An 11,363-nucleotide genomic window follows, 5' to 3' on the forward strand; every position below is an offset into this window, starting at 1 on the left:
GACTAGATTATTGCTAGACACAAGGGGGATAAAAACAATGGGGATTAAAGATTTCTGAGGAGTCTCTGCAAGAGTCCAAATAGCATATTGCAAGGGCCTGATTTAGAGTGGGGGGAATAAAAAATGGAGATACCTATGGGCGGTAATGCAAACATAGCTTCACTGTGACCAAAGGGCCCACTAGAAGTAAGGGAAGGAGGCTGTATGAGATGAACAGAGTAATTTCTCCCTCCAAGGGACTGTCTGGGAGGCAGGCATCAGATAGGTGAGAACTGAGGCCAGGTGCTTAGTGAGACTGCCTAGGACAAGGACTAAAGCCAGAAGAGGGCTGAGGACAGCTTTGAAGAAGATCTACAAAGAAAGGGCTAGCAAGAAGGGACAAGAAAGGAGATAGAGAAGGATTAGCTGGAGGTGGTCTGTCTGACTTGCTCTGGGGAATATGTAAACATTCATCAGACACCATCAATGTGCCAAGGCTAGGCAGGTGCTGGTAATTGAACACACGAGTACATTGCTTGACAGTTTATAAAAGCAGCTTTCTTAAGCAATATCCTGGTGGCCATCCAAGTTGACGATGCTAATGCAGGATGCCGTCCCCTCCCTCTGAAGAAGTCTAGACACTAGGAGGAGGGGAGATGAGAGGGAGCATTAAGTTTAACAGCTGGCCAAGAGCAATGAGTGGGTAATAACTGAACTGCTGAGAATCCCTAGCGCAAGTGTCAAGAATGAAGCTCTGATGGATTGGTAGGACAGTCCTGAAGCAACTGACAGACAGGCAATGAACTACGAGGCAAGGCTTCCAAGCTTGATCAGTGGATTCTGATTGAACTGAAGCAGCTTCTTTCTCTAATTCAACAGTATTATTAATAATAAATCATTAAGTCCTTAATAGTTCAAAAGAGCACTTGCATAAGGAGTGATTTAAACAATTTTTTTTTACAAAATCCTCATACTATTCAATGGCTTAATCTAGACTAATATTTCTCATATCATGGCAGCAAGTCTTATTTTTAAAACTATTTTTTTGGGACATCTTCACATACATACAGTCCAGCCAAAGTATATAGTCAATGGCTCACAATATAATCACACAGTTGTGTATTCATCACCATGATCATTTTCAGAACATTTGCATCACTCCAGAAAAAGAAATGAAAAAACTCTTATATCCCATACCCTTCCCTCTCATTGACCACTAGTATTTCAAAGAATCCAATTTTTTTTTACCCTTTATTCCCCTTATTATTTATTAATTTTTTTGTCCTTATTTTTTTACTTATCTGTCTATACCCTGGATAAAAGGAGCACCAGACAGAAGGTTTTCACAACCACATGGTCACATTGTAAAATGCACATAGTTTTTACTATTAATTAATTTATTTTTATTTTATGTTTTTTATAAAATTTATATAGTTATACAATCATCTTCAAGAATCAAGGCTACTGGAATACAATTTAACAGTTTCTGGCATTTCCTTCTAGCCACTCCAATACAACAATATAAAAAGGGATATTGATATAATACATAAGAATATGCATTATATATGCATTTATATTATATTTTAGGTTATTCTTATAACCTCCAGGATAGCTACTAGACTGTTTGAAATCTCTCAGTCACTGAGACTTTGTCTCACTTCTCTCTTCTCCACTTTGGTCAATAAGGCTTTCTCAATCCCATGATAAGTCGGGTCCTGGCTGATCCCTAGGAGTCAAGTCCAATGTTGCCAGGGAGATTTACACCTCTGGGAGGTATGTCCCACACAGAGGGGAGAGCAGTGAGTTCACCTGCCAAGTTGGCTTAGAGAGAATCTACATCTGAGTAACAAAAGGGATTCTCTGGGGGTGACTCTTAGGCATAACTAAAAGTAGGCTTAGCTTTTCCTTTACAGGAATAAGTTTTATAGGGATGAACCCCAAGAATAAATCAGAAGGGAGGAAAAAAATCGATGCAGACTGCACCTGAGATTAAGAAACGTTGCTCTAGTCTTGTGGGTTGAAAACTGGTACAAATTCTCTAGGCAATGAAGGTAAATCAATTTGTATTAATGTTCTCCTTCCCCATCTCATAGGATCCTTAGCCTTTCCTCTGTCTGGAGTCAATATGGACCAGGCAGGTACTAATTGGTGAGACCCATCCCCAGGAACAAATAGGGCCTACAGTTACCACTGGGATGGCATATTTTAGACTCAGTATCTAAGGGGCTTACAGTGAATCTGAATCATCTGTGTGAGCATCAATCTCCAGTTTTTCCCTCCATGGCTCCTGTGGTGCTTTCCAAGTCTTTGTGATTGGTCTTCTGCCTTGCCTTGACCATCTGTTCCTCCACTGAAAGTAGAGAGAGCCCACTTAAGAAGGTGTGGTAAGATCTAAACGACATGTTACAGCCTACTAATTTAACTCTTCTTCTAGGTGCTGGCTGTGGTCTAGTTCTAGTTAGATAACTCAGAATCACAACAGGGCCAACCTGCCTGACATTGATCATCCTCTTTAATTAGACATTCTTGCTGCAATGGCTTACCCATGAGATCTGACCTTTTGGAAACTGGCCCTTGTCAAGTTCAGGCCTACATTCACCCCACCCAGGCCTAATATAATCTGATGACTGGCTTACTGGCCTGGGGTGTTGAGGTCCCTGGACCTCTGGGAGACATGCCTGCAATAAGACAATCTTGAGGGGACAGAGGTTCCATGGGGACTGAATTTAAGTCTAACAGGAATGAATTACTAAGATTTGTAGAAGATCCTTTCTTGGGAAATGAAGTGAAATAAAACAAATATAAATGAAAATATGAAAGTCTGAAAAATACATAAATTTGCTCAAAGATCTTGCTCTCCCAGGCAAAAGATCTCTTTATATATATCCATCTAAATACACAATCCTTGGATGCCAACAAGCCCAGTGCTTTGCCTTACAGAGATGCTCCAAACACTGATAGAATTAGCATCTGAAATGTTTTACAAGCTTGTGAGTTTAAAATAAATCACTGTTCTGCAGCAGTGTTTTCCAGCTGAGATTCATAAGAGAACTCTAGCCTTCCTTTTTTTCTTGGCCTCACTTCTGAACTGCTTGTCCTGATCTATTTCTGTCACGGTGCTCCAGCCTCTTAGCATCTGGCCTCACTCTTGATCTCCTATTACTGGAGTTGTACTGACTTCCAGACTTGATATTGGACATTGCCTTCCTGGCAATAACCCTGGTTTCCAAGTGGCCAGGATTTGCATTCTCCATTTGTGACAGGTTGCTTCAGAACACTTCAGATAAACACCTTTCCTAATGAAGAATAGCCTAGAAGCTCTGAAGACTTGACCTTTGAGTTAGGCCCTGTGAATACCAAGAACTCTGCGGAGGAGATTGGTGGAGGCCAATCTCTTTGCTAATGAGATTCTGAGTATCTTCACTAGCTGGGAAAATCAAGAGACACTACCTTCAGCCAGAAGACCTGGTCATGGCTTTAACACACCTACCCTACTATGTGTTAAGAAATCACATAGTACTTTCTTTAGGCAGAGTGACATTTTTGGTGTCCAGTCAGGGATGATGTAAAGATGAGCCATTTAGCACAAGTGATGTACACCAGTCCCTCAGTCACTAAAGTCAGACATCTGGGAGTCTCCCTGGTCTCTTCTCTCCCTTATCTATGACAGCCAAAGGGTCACCAAGTCCTATAATGGCTACCTGTGTAATGGTACCAGGAACCATCTCCTTCCCTCTATCTCATCTACCATTGCATTATTTCTGACTTTTTTCACCTCTCACCTGATTAAACTAACTGGTTTCACTGCCCCAGGTCTGAATCCCTCCCCTAAGCTACTCTTTACAATGTTAACACAGAGATCTTTCTAAAATTCACGTTAGATCAATCTTAGTCCAGTTTAACATACTTCAAACCTCCTTATAATTTTATGAAAATGTTTTAAGTACCTGAACATTAATCTAACACATGACCTTTGTGGTCTGGTAACTGTCTTGCTCCCTCACTTCTTCCTTTATCACATTTCCTCAGGTATGTTCTACTCCAGGTATCTGGCAGAACATTTTGTCTGGAATGTACTTAACTAATCCCTACTTGTCCTTCAAGACTCAGATCACAGGTGTCTTTGTTTGCCAGGGCTGCTATGACAAATACCACAAATTGGTTGACTTACACAACAGGAATGTACTTTCTCACCATTTTGGAGCCAGAAGTCCAAAATCAAGGTGTCAGCAGTCTATGCTTTCTTTGAAGTCTGAAGTATCCTTGAGGTGGGTTTCTAGCAAACCTCTGTCACATGGTGATCTCTCTTTGTCTCTTCCTCTGGTTCCTGCACGTGTCCAATTTCCTCTGCTTATAAGGACTTTGGCCATTGTTTTGGTTTGCTCATACTACCAGAATGCAATATAGCAAAAAAGATTGGCTTTTACAAAGGGGATTTATTAGGTTACAAACCTTACAGTTCTAAGGCTGTGATAATATCCAAATTCAGGCACCCAGAGACCTATATCTTGACTTTGAAGAAAGATGATTGATTGCATCCAAAGTTTCTCTGTCATGTGGAAAGGTACACACCAATGTCATCCTTTTCTCCTGGCTTCTGGATTCAAATGGCCCTTAACTCCTTCTGCATCTCCAGATATCCATGTTTTGTTTTCATCTCTCTGTTCTCTGTGTCAGCTTTGAGCTCTCTCTACGTCTTCTGCCTTTTATTTTCTTCATACAGAGCTCCAGGTAAAGGATTAAGACCCACAGCGAATGGGAGGGGTCACATCTCCATCTAATCAAAAGGTCCCACCCACAATTGGGTGGGTCATATCTCCATGGAAATGACCTAATCAAAAGGTCCCGCCCAACAACAGGTCTGCCCCCACAAGAATGGGTTAGAAGAAACATGGCTTTTCTGGGGTATGAAACAGTTTCAAAACAGCACAGCTATATTTAATAAGTATCACCCTCATTCAGTTGGGCCATACCTTACCTGAAAAGATCGTCAAAGATCTTATTTACAAATGGGTTCAAATACAAAGGACCAGTGTTAGAACTTGAACAGGTCATTTGTGGGTGTATTAGGGTTCTCCAGAGCAAAAGAGCTGAGATTTATTATAGGAAGTATAATACAATAATTATGTATAAAATGTATATATATCCCCTCACAACTAAGAGGATTAGCAAGTTTGAATTCTGGACAGCTGGAAACTTGATGCAGCTGCCACTGACTCCCTTAGGAGAAGCTGCAAGTCAGAAACTATGATGAAGGTGAAGATAAATTCCTCAGGAGAACTGGCTGTCAGGAGTAGAGATAGAAATTCTTCTTTTTTGACTTCTGAAATCATCAGTTCTCCCTTTGGGCTTTCAACTGAAGGAATAGGAGACATCTCTCATTGGTAATGGTTTTGTTGATTGTAGATATAATCAGCCATAGATGTTATCAAATGACAAATGATTAAAATCTCTGAAACACCCTTACAGTAACAATCAGGCCAGTGCTTGCTTGATAAATTAATGGACACCATAACATAGCCAAGCTGACACATGAAATTAAGCTTCACAGTGGGGTATGTGATTCAATCCCCAATCCCAGGTAATCTGTACATGGCCTTTCCTGACTCCTGATTCCACTTCGAGTGCTGGCATTTGGAACAGCACTTGTTGTGGTATCCTTGTCACTGACTGATTTGTTCTTCTCAACCAGATGTAATCATCTTGAGGGCAAGAATGTGACCTTTCATTTTGTATTCCTAGGACTTAGTATCTGAGATACAGTATATCCTCAAATAATGAGTTAAATGAAGATGAAAATAATAAACGAATACATTCCAAAGACTAATAAATAAACAAACAAACTGCAACCTAAGCTTCCCCATGAGTTCCCAGGATTCTCACTTCTTCCAGGCCTCCACGTGAACCTGGCTGAAAGGTGTACTGGTGTTTTGTAATAGCTCCTCAAGTGTAGAATGTGCATCAAATACGGAGACTCATATGTGATTTGATACATAGGGAGGGTACAGAAAATGAAAAATGATGGAAGGACTTGAGATAAACCCTCAAGCATTAAAGGACCAGCCAAAGGAAGCAGAGTGGTTGACAATGGCCAGGGAGGGAAGGAAGCAAGAGGACAGGTAGAGCAGAGCATGGTTACAGAGGCTAAAAGTGGTTTCAAGAGGGAGGGAGGTGTCAGCATTGATCAAAGCTGTAGAGGGACTGAAAGCAATCTCACTGATTTAACATGTAGGGAGATACCAGTGACCCTGACAAAGAAGAGTTTCAATGGCAGATGGGGGAGTATGATGAGCCAGATTTTACCGTGCTGGGGAGTGAGAAGGAGATGAGCAAGACAGTGAGAATAGATAATTCTTGATCACAGAGGAAGAGAGGGAGGCAGGGGAGTCATGGGAGAGGGTTAAGTGGACGGTTTTGTTGTTTTTAAAGATGGAGAGTCCTGAACAAACAGATGTGGAAAGAAAACAAACAATGAAACAAGATCAAAGAGAGATTTGGAGTGATGGAAGAGTTTATAATGGATGGTGGTGATTGTAGCACACTGTGAATGTAAAGAATATCACTGAATTGTAAACTTGAAAGTCATTAAAATGGGAAATTTTCTGTTGTATATGTTACCAAACTGAAAAAAACACCCACAGAACTGTATGACACAAAGTGAATACTAATTTAACTTTAGTTAGTAATATAATAATATTGGCTCATCCATTGTAATAAATTTACCACACTAAACGCAAAATGTTAGTAATTGGGAAAACTGTGTGCGTGTTGTGGGCATATATAGGGATTCTGTACTTTCTGCATGATTTTTCTGTAATATTACAACTGCCCTAAAAATAAAATAATTAAATAAAGTTTAAAAAGAATAAATAGAAGCAAATGAAAATTTCTGCTCATTAGGTCGGCAAGAGGCAGCCAGGCTGTGGGAGCCCGGCTTGCTGTGAGCCTCAGCAAAAACCAAGCAGGCCCTTTCTGGGTTGTCTTTACCATAGTTTAGGACTTAGAAACTTCACACCCTCACCCAAACACAAAGAATTATGGAGGGACAAAGTCCTATATGACAACACAGGCTATTTCTGCATTGTGGGTTCACTAGTGATCAGTATATCTTTTGTTTAACTGCATTTTATGTTTCTTCTATGAAGAATATATGTGCAAAAAATACATTAAAAAGAACTAAGAACTTAAGCCACTTTATAGAAAGAACCTATTGTATGTTTACAAAACCCAATTATCTTCTGAACTTTTTAAATATATGCATATTTTTAAGTGGCTGTGATTATCTTGAATATATTCTTTTTTGCAAAAACTATTGTGGATTATTTAATAAAAATGGCACGGACATAACCTCCCCCCCCCCCCCCCCCCCAAATTTCCACTCCATGCTGCGGGCATAACAAATTATATGGGTAAGTCAAACTTAGTAAGAAATGTGAGTCACTGGGCTGTAAAGAACAGGTGTCTAGGTGTGGTTCTGGCAGTGTTCCCACAGCTAGTTCTAGGAAACAGATCAGTGGTCACCACCTGGAAATGTATTATACAAGGAAGGTAATGGTGCAATTTGAAATTCACCACCTGTTTCAGTCTAAGGATAGAAAATAGTAAAAGATAAGCAGGCTCATAGCAGGGAAGTAGGGAAACTGGCCTTCATAAAATGAAGTGAAAGGGAATGGTTTTTGGGGTTAGGGCTGTCAGGTTTAGCAAACAATATTGGACTCTGGTTAAATTTGAATTTTGGATAAACAATGCATACTTTTTCAGAATAAGTAGGCCGCGTGCAATATTTAGGGGGCATACTTACATTGAAAAGCTATTGACATTCAAATTTAACTGGGCATCCTAGATTTATCTGACAACCTATCTGGGGTCCCCACCTTTCTGGAGAGCATCTATTGATTCACAAAATGTTAGCTGTAAGAGAGGCCTTAACGATGATCTAATGCAACACCTTTATTTTGTGGAGGAAAGACTAAGGATCAGGGCACTGCTATGCTATGTAGTGGAAGGAGGGTAGGTTGGAGCCAGATCACCCAGGACAGGGTCCTGTCTTCCCATCCACTCAGCCAAGAGAAAGACAGGGACTGAAGAATAATTCCCAATTCTATTTTCCAGTCTCGCTTCAGGAGACATAATGAAACTCTCTAAAATGCCCTATGATCAGATTCATTCTAACATATTTTTTATTTTTAAAAAAGGAATTCTGGGTGGTACGATGGTGGCTCAGTGGTAGAATTCTCACCTGCCATGCCAGAGACCCGGGTTTGAATCCCGGTGCCTGCCCATGCAAAACAAACAAACAACAACAATAACAACATAAAGGAATCCTGTGTATATTCTATGATTTCTTTAAGAGCTATAGAGGAAAAAGATGCATTGTTAAATTGGGCAACCATCATAACATACCTCAATTACAAAAAATTTGATAAAAATAGTTTACACTCGAAATGAATCTAAGGGAGAGGTTATGTCTACTTAAGATTTTGTGGGTCATGACTGGCATAATTTAAAAAATTAAAAATATATATTAAAAAATAAAATTAAAAATAAATAAATATACATGTTTGTAGGTAGATCATTGAAATCTCCTAGTGAAAAAAGTACCACCCAAATTCTTCTCAGGTGCTCTATTAATTTGAACCTAATTGTGGGATCACAGAGATCAGCCCAGGAAATCAAATAAGAACCTGGGCAGGATGATGAAAACTAGAGTAGGGATTAATAAAAAGCAGGATTACAAAAATAATCTTGGGTGAATATTTGGGAGAGGCAATAAGTCATTTTTTTTTCCTCCTTAATTCTTGGCTTATTCTATCTCTTAGATTAGCTCGGGGACCTGCAGGAGCAAACTTTGCCTTGACAATGCTCAGACATCAGGGTTTCCCTCCATACAGCAGCACATTCTCATCTGATCTTAAATCCCTAGATTGGACCTACAGGCTCTGACCTTTCAGCTTTTCTTCCTTTTTTTTCTTTTTTAAATATATTTTAATTGAGAAATCTTCACACATATGCACAATCCATACAGGGTATACAAGCAATGGCTCACAATATCATCACATAGTTGTATATTCCACCATCATGATCATTTTTAGATTATTTGTATCAATCCAGAAAAAGAAATAAAAAGAAAAAAGAAAAAACTCATACATCCCATACATCTTACCCCTCCCTCTCACTGATCACTAGTATTTCAATATATCCAATTTTTACCCTTTTTCCCCCTATTATTTATTTATTTTTTGTCATTATTTTTTTACTCATCTGTCCATACCCTGGATAAAAGGAGCATCAGACACAAAATTTTCACACACACTAACATTGTAAAAGCTATATATTTATACAGTCATCTTCAAGAATCAAATACTGGAACACAGCTCAACAGTTTCAGGTACTTCCCTCTAGCCACTCCAATACACCATAAACTATACAGGAATATCTATATAAGGCATAAGAAGAATATCCAGGATAACCTCTCGACTCTGTTCGAAATCTCTCAGCTGCTGAAATTTTGTTTTGTTACATTTCTCTCTTCCCCTCTTTGGTCAAGAAGGCTTTCTCAATCTTATGATGCCAGGTCCTGGCTCATCCCAGGAGTTCTGTCCCATTTTGCCAGGGAGATTTACACCCCTGGGAGTCATGTCCCACGTAGCAGGGAGGGCAGTGAGTTCACTTGCTGAGTTAACTTAGAGAGAGAGGCCACATCTCAGCCATAAAAGAAGTTATCTGGGGGTGACTCTTAGGCATAATAATAAGTAGGCTTAACTTTTCGTTTGCAGGAATAAGTTTTACAGGGGTGAAACGCAAGATCAAGGGCTCAGCCTATAGAATTGGTTGTCCTCACTGTGTGGGAAAATATCAGGAATTCCCCAGATGGGGAAGTTTAATATTTACTCCTTTCTCCCCTGTCCCCCAAAGGGACTTTGCAAATACTTCTTTATTCACTGCCCAAACTACTCTGGGATATATCAGGGTATCACACTAACCTATACAAACCAACAAGATCTCGTGCCCTATTCAAGGTTCCACGTACTATGGTGTTCAAATAAACTGATTATACAAGTTAAATTAAGTAATGCACTATCCAGAATATAAATTTTGCACCAAACAAATATCTCTCCCTTTGGTCTCACACAGAAGTTGAAGTTTTTAAATACAGACCATATTATCCTTTACCTTATATTCTGATCTACCCAGTCCTATCCAGATCAGCTTCATTCATATCTCTAGTCAAAGTCTGATCACTTTTTCAGCTTTCTTCACCATTGCTGTATGGGGTAATGCTGAGTTTCATAGCTTCAGCCCTTCTTGACTCCTAGTAGTTTAGGCTCTGTGAGTGCCTCTGGCCCTGGCATATCTGATATTCTCTGCCCTGATTTACGCTCTCAAACAATGCCATTCCAGCCCCACCTGGAGGCTGAGAGATTAAAAATGCTCATAGCATCACCTAACGCACCTTACTGTACTATGCTCTATGGACTCTTCTTTGCCAACAAAAGCCTGGAGTTGGGGTGATTTAATAGGAATCATGAGGAACTAGTTGATGGTTCTTAGGTTCATCCAGGACTGATGTATTTCTGTGCTTACCTGAGAAATGCAAGCTTTTTCTCTGAAAAACAGTGATTATTGAAGTGAAGAAGATATGCATTGGAGGGCAAGAAGGGGAAAGGAATGGCAAAAAAAAGAGTAAATGGGGAGGCACTTTTATGAAAAATGAAGGAACTTCATTCTCACCTATTAGGCAAGAGAAAGTTGAGGTGGTGGTGAGGGGCCAAGGGAGTTAGATCTGAGACCCAAAAGTCAAGAACTGCTAGTTGCTTCTGCAGTCTTTTAAGAAGTAATTGAGCCCCTACTCGACCAAGAAGACATACATATAAGATCCTCCAGGGTGCTATTCCCTGACAGAGTCTTCAAACAATTAGCAAAACCTTTTGAGATACCTTCTTCAAAACTTGAGAAAATAGTTAAAAGGTTGCAATAACTGGGTGAGTGCTGAATCAAGAAAATGTAGCTTTACACCCAATTGTGTGTATTAATTTTGGATTAGAGGGAGGTGTGACTCTACCTATTACATGTGAGTCTTGATTAGTTTATTGGAATCCTTTAAAAGAGGAATCATTTTGGAGAAAGGGACAGAGCCACAAGAATCACAGAGCCCACACAGTCAGAGACCTTTGGAGATGAAGAAGGAAAATGTCCCAGGGGGACCTTCATGAAACAAGAAGCCTGGAGAGAAAGCAGACACTGCCATCTTCACCATGTGCCTTCTCAGTTGAAAGAGAAACCCTGAATATCATCGGCCTTCTTTTTTTTTTTTTTTTTAATTTGTCTGCTTTTTTTATTCAAAACAGCCCATGATTCTTTGGAAGGTGATACAAGATTATTTT

At 39.7% G+C, this 11,363-nt stretch overlaps 1 protein-coding gene across 1 annotated transcript in view; it reads right to left on the reverse strand.

Annotated features, from left to right (window-relative positions):
• Positions 1–11,363, reverse strand: part of PIGL (phosphatidylinositol glycan anchor biosynthesis class L) — a 127,479-nt gene that overhangs the window by 72,074 nt on the left and 44,042 nt on the right. The gene's annotated exons all lie outside the window — the stretch shown is intronic.

This window comes from Tamandua tetradactyla, chromosome 6 (assembly GCF_023851605.1).
Source record: "Tamandua tetradactyla isolate mTamTet1 chromosome 6, mTamTet1.pri, whole genome shotgun sequence".
Classification (NCBI taxonomy): domain Eukaryota; kingdom Metazoa; phylum Chordata; class Mammalia; order Pilosa; family Myrmecophagidae; genus Tamandua; species Tamandua tetradactyla.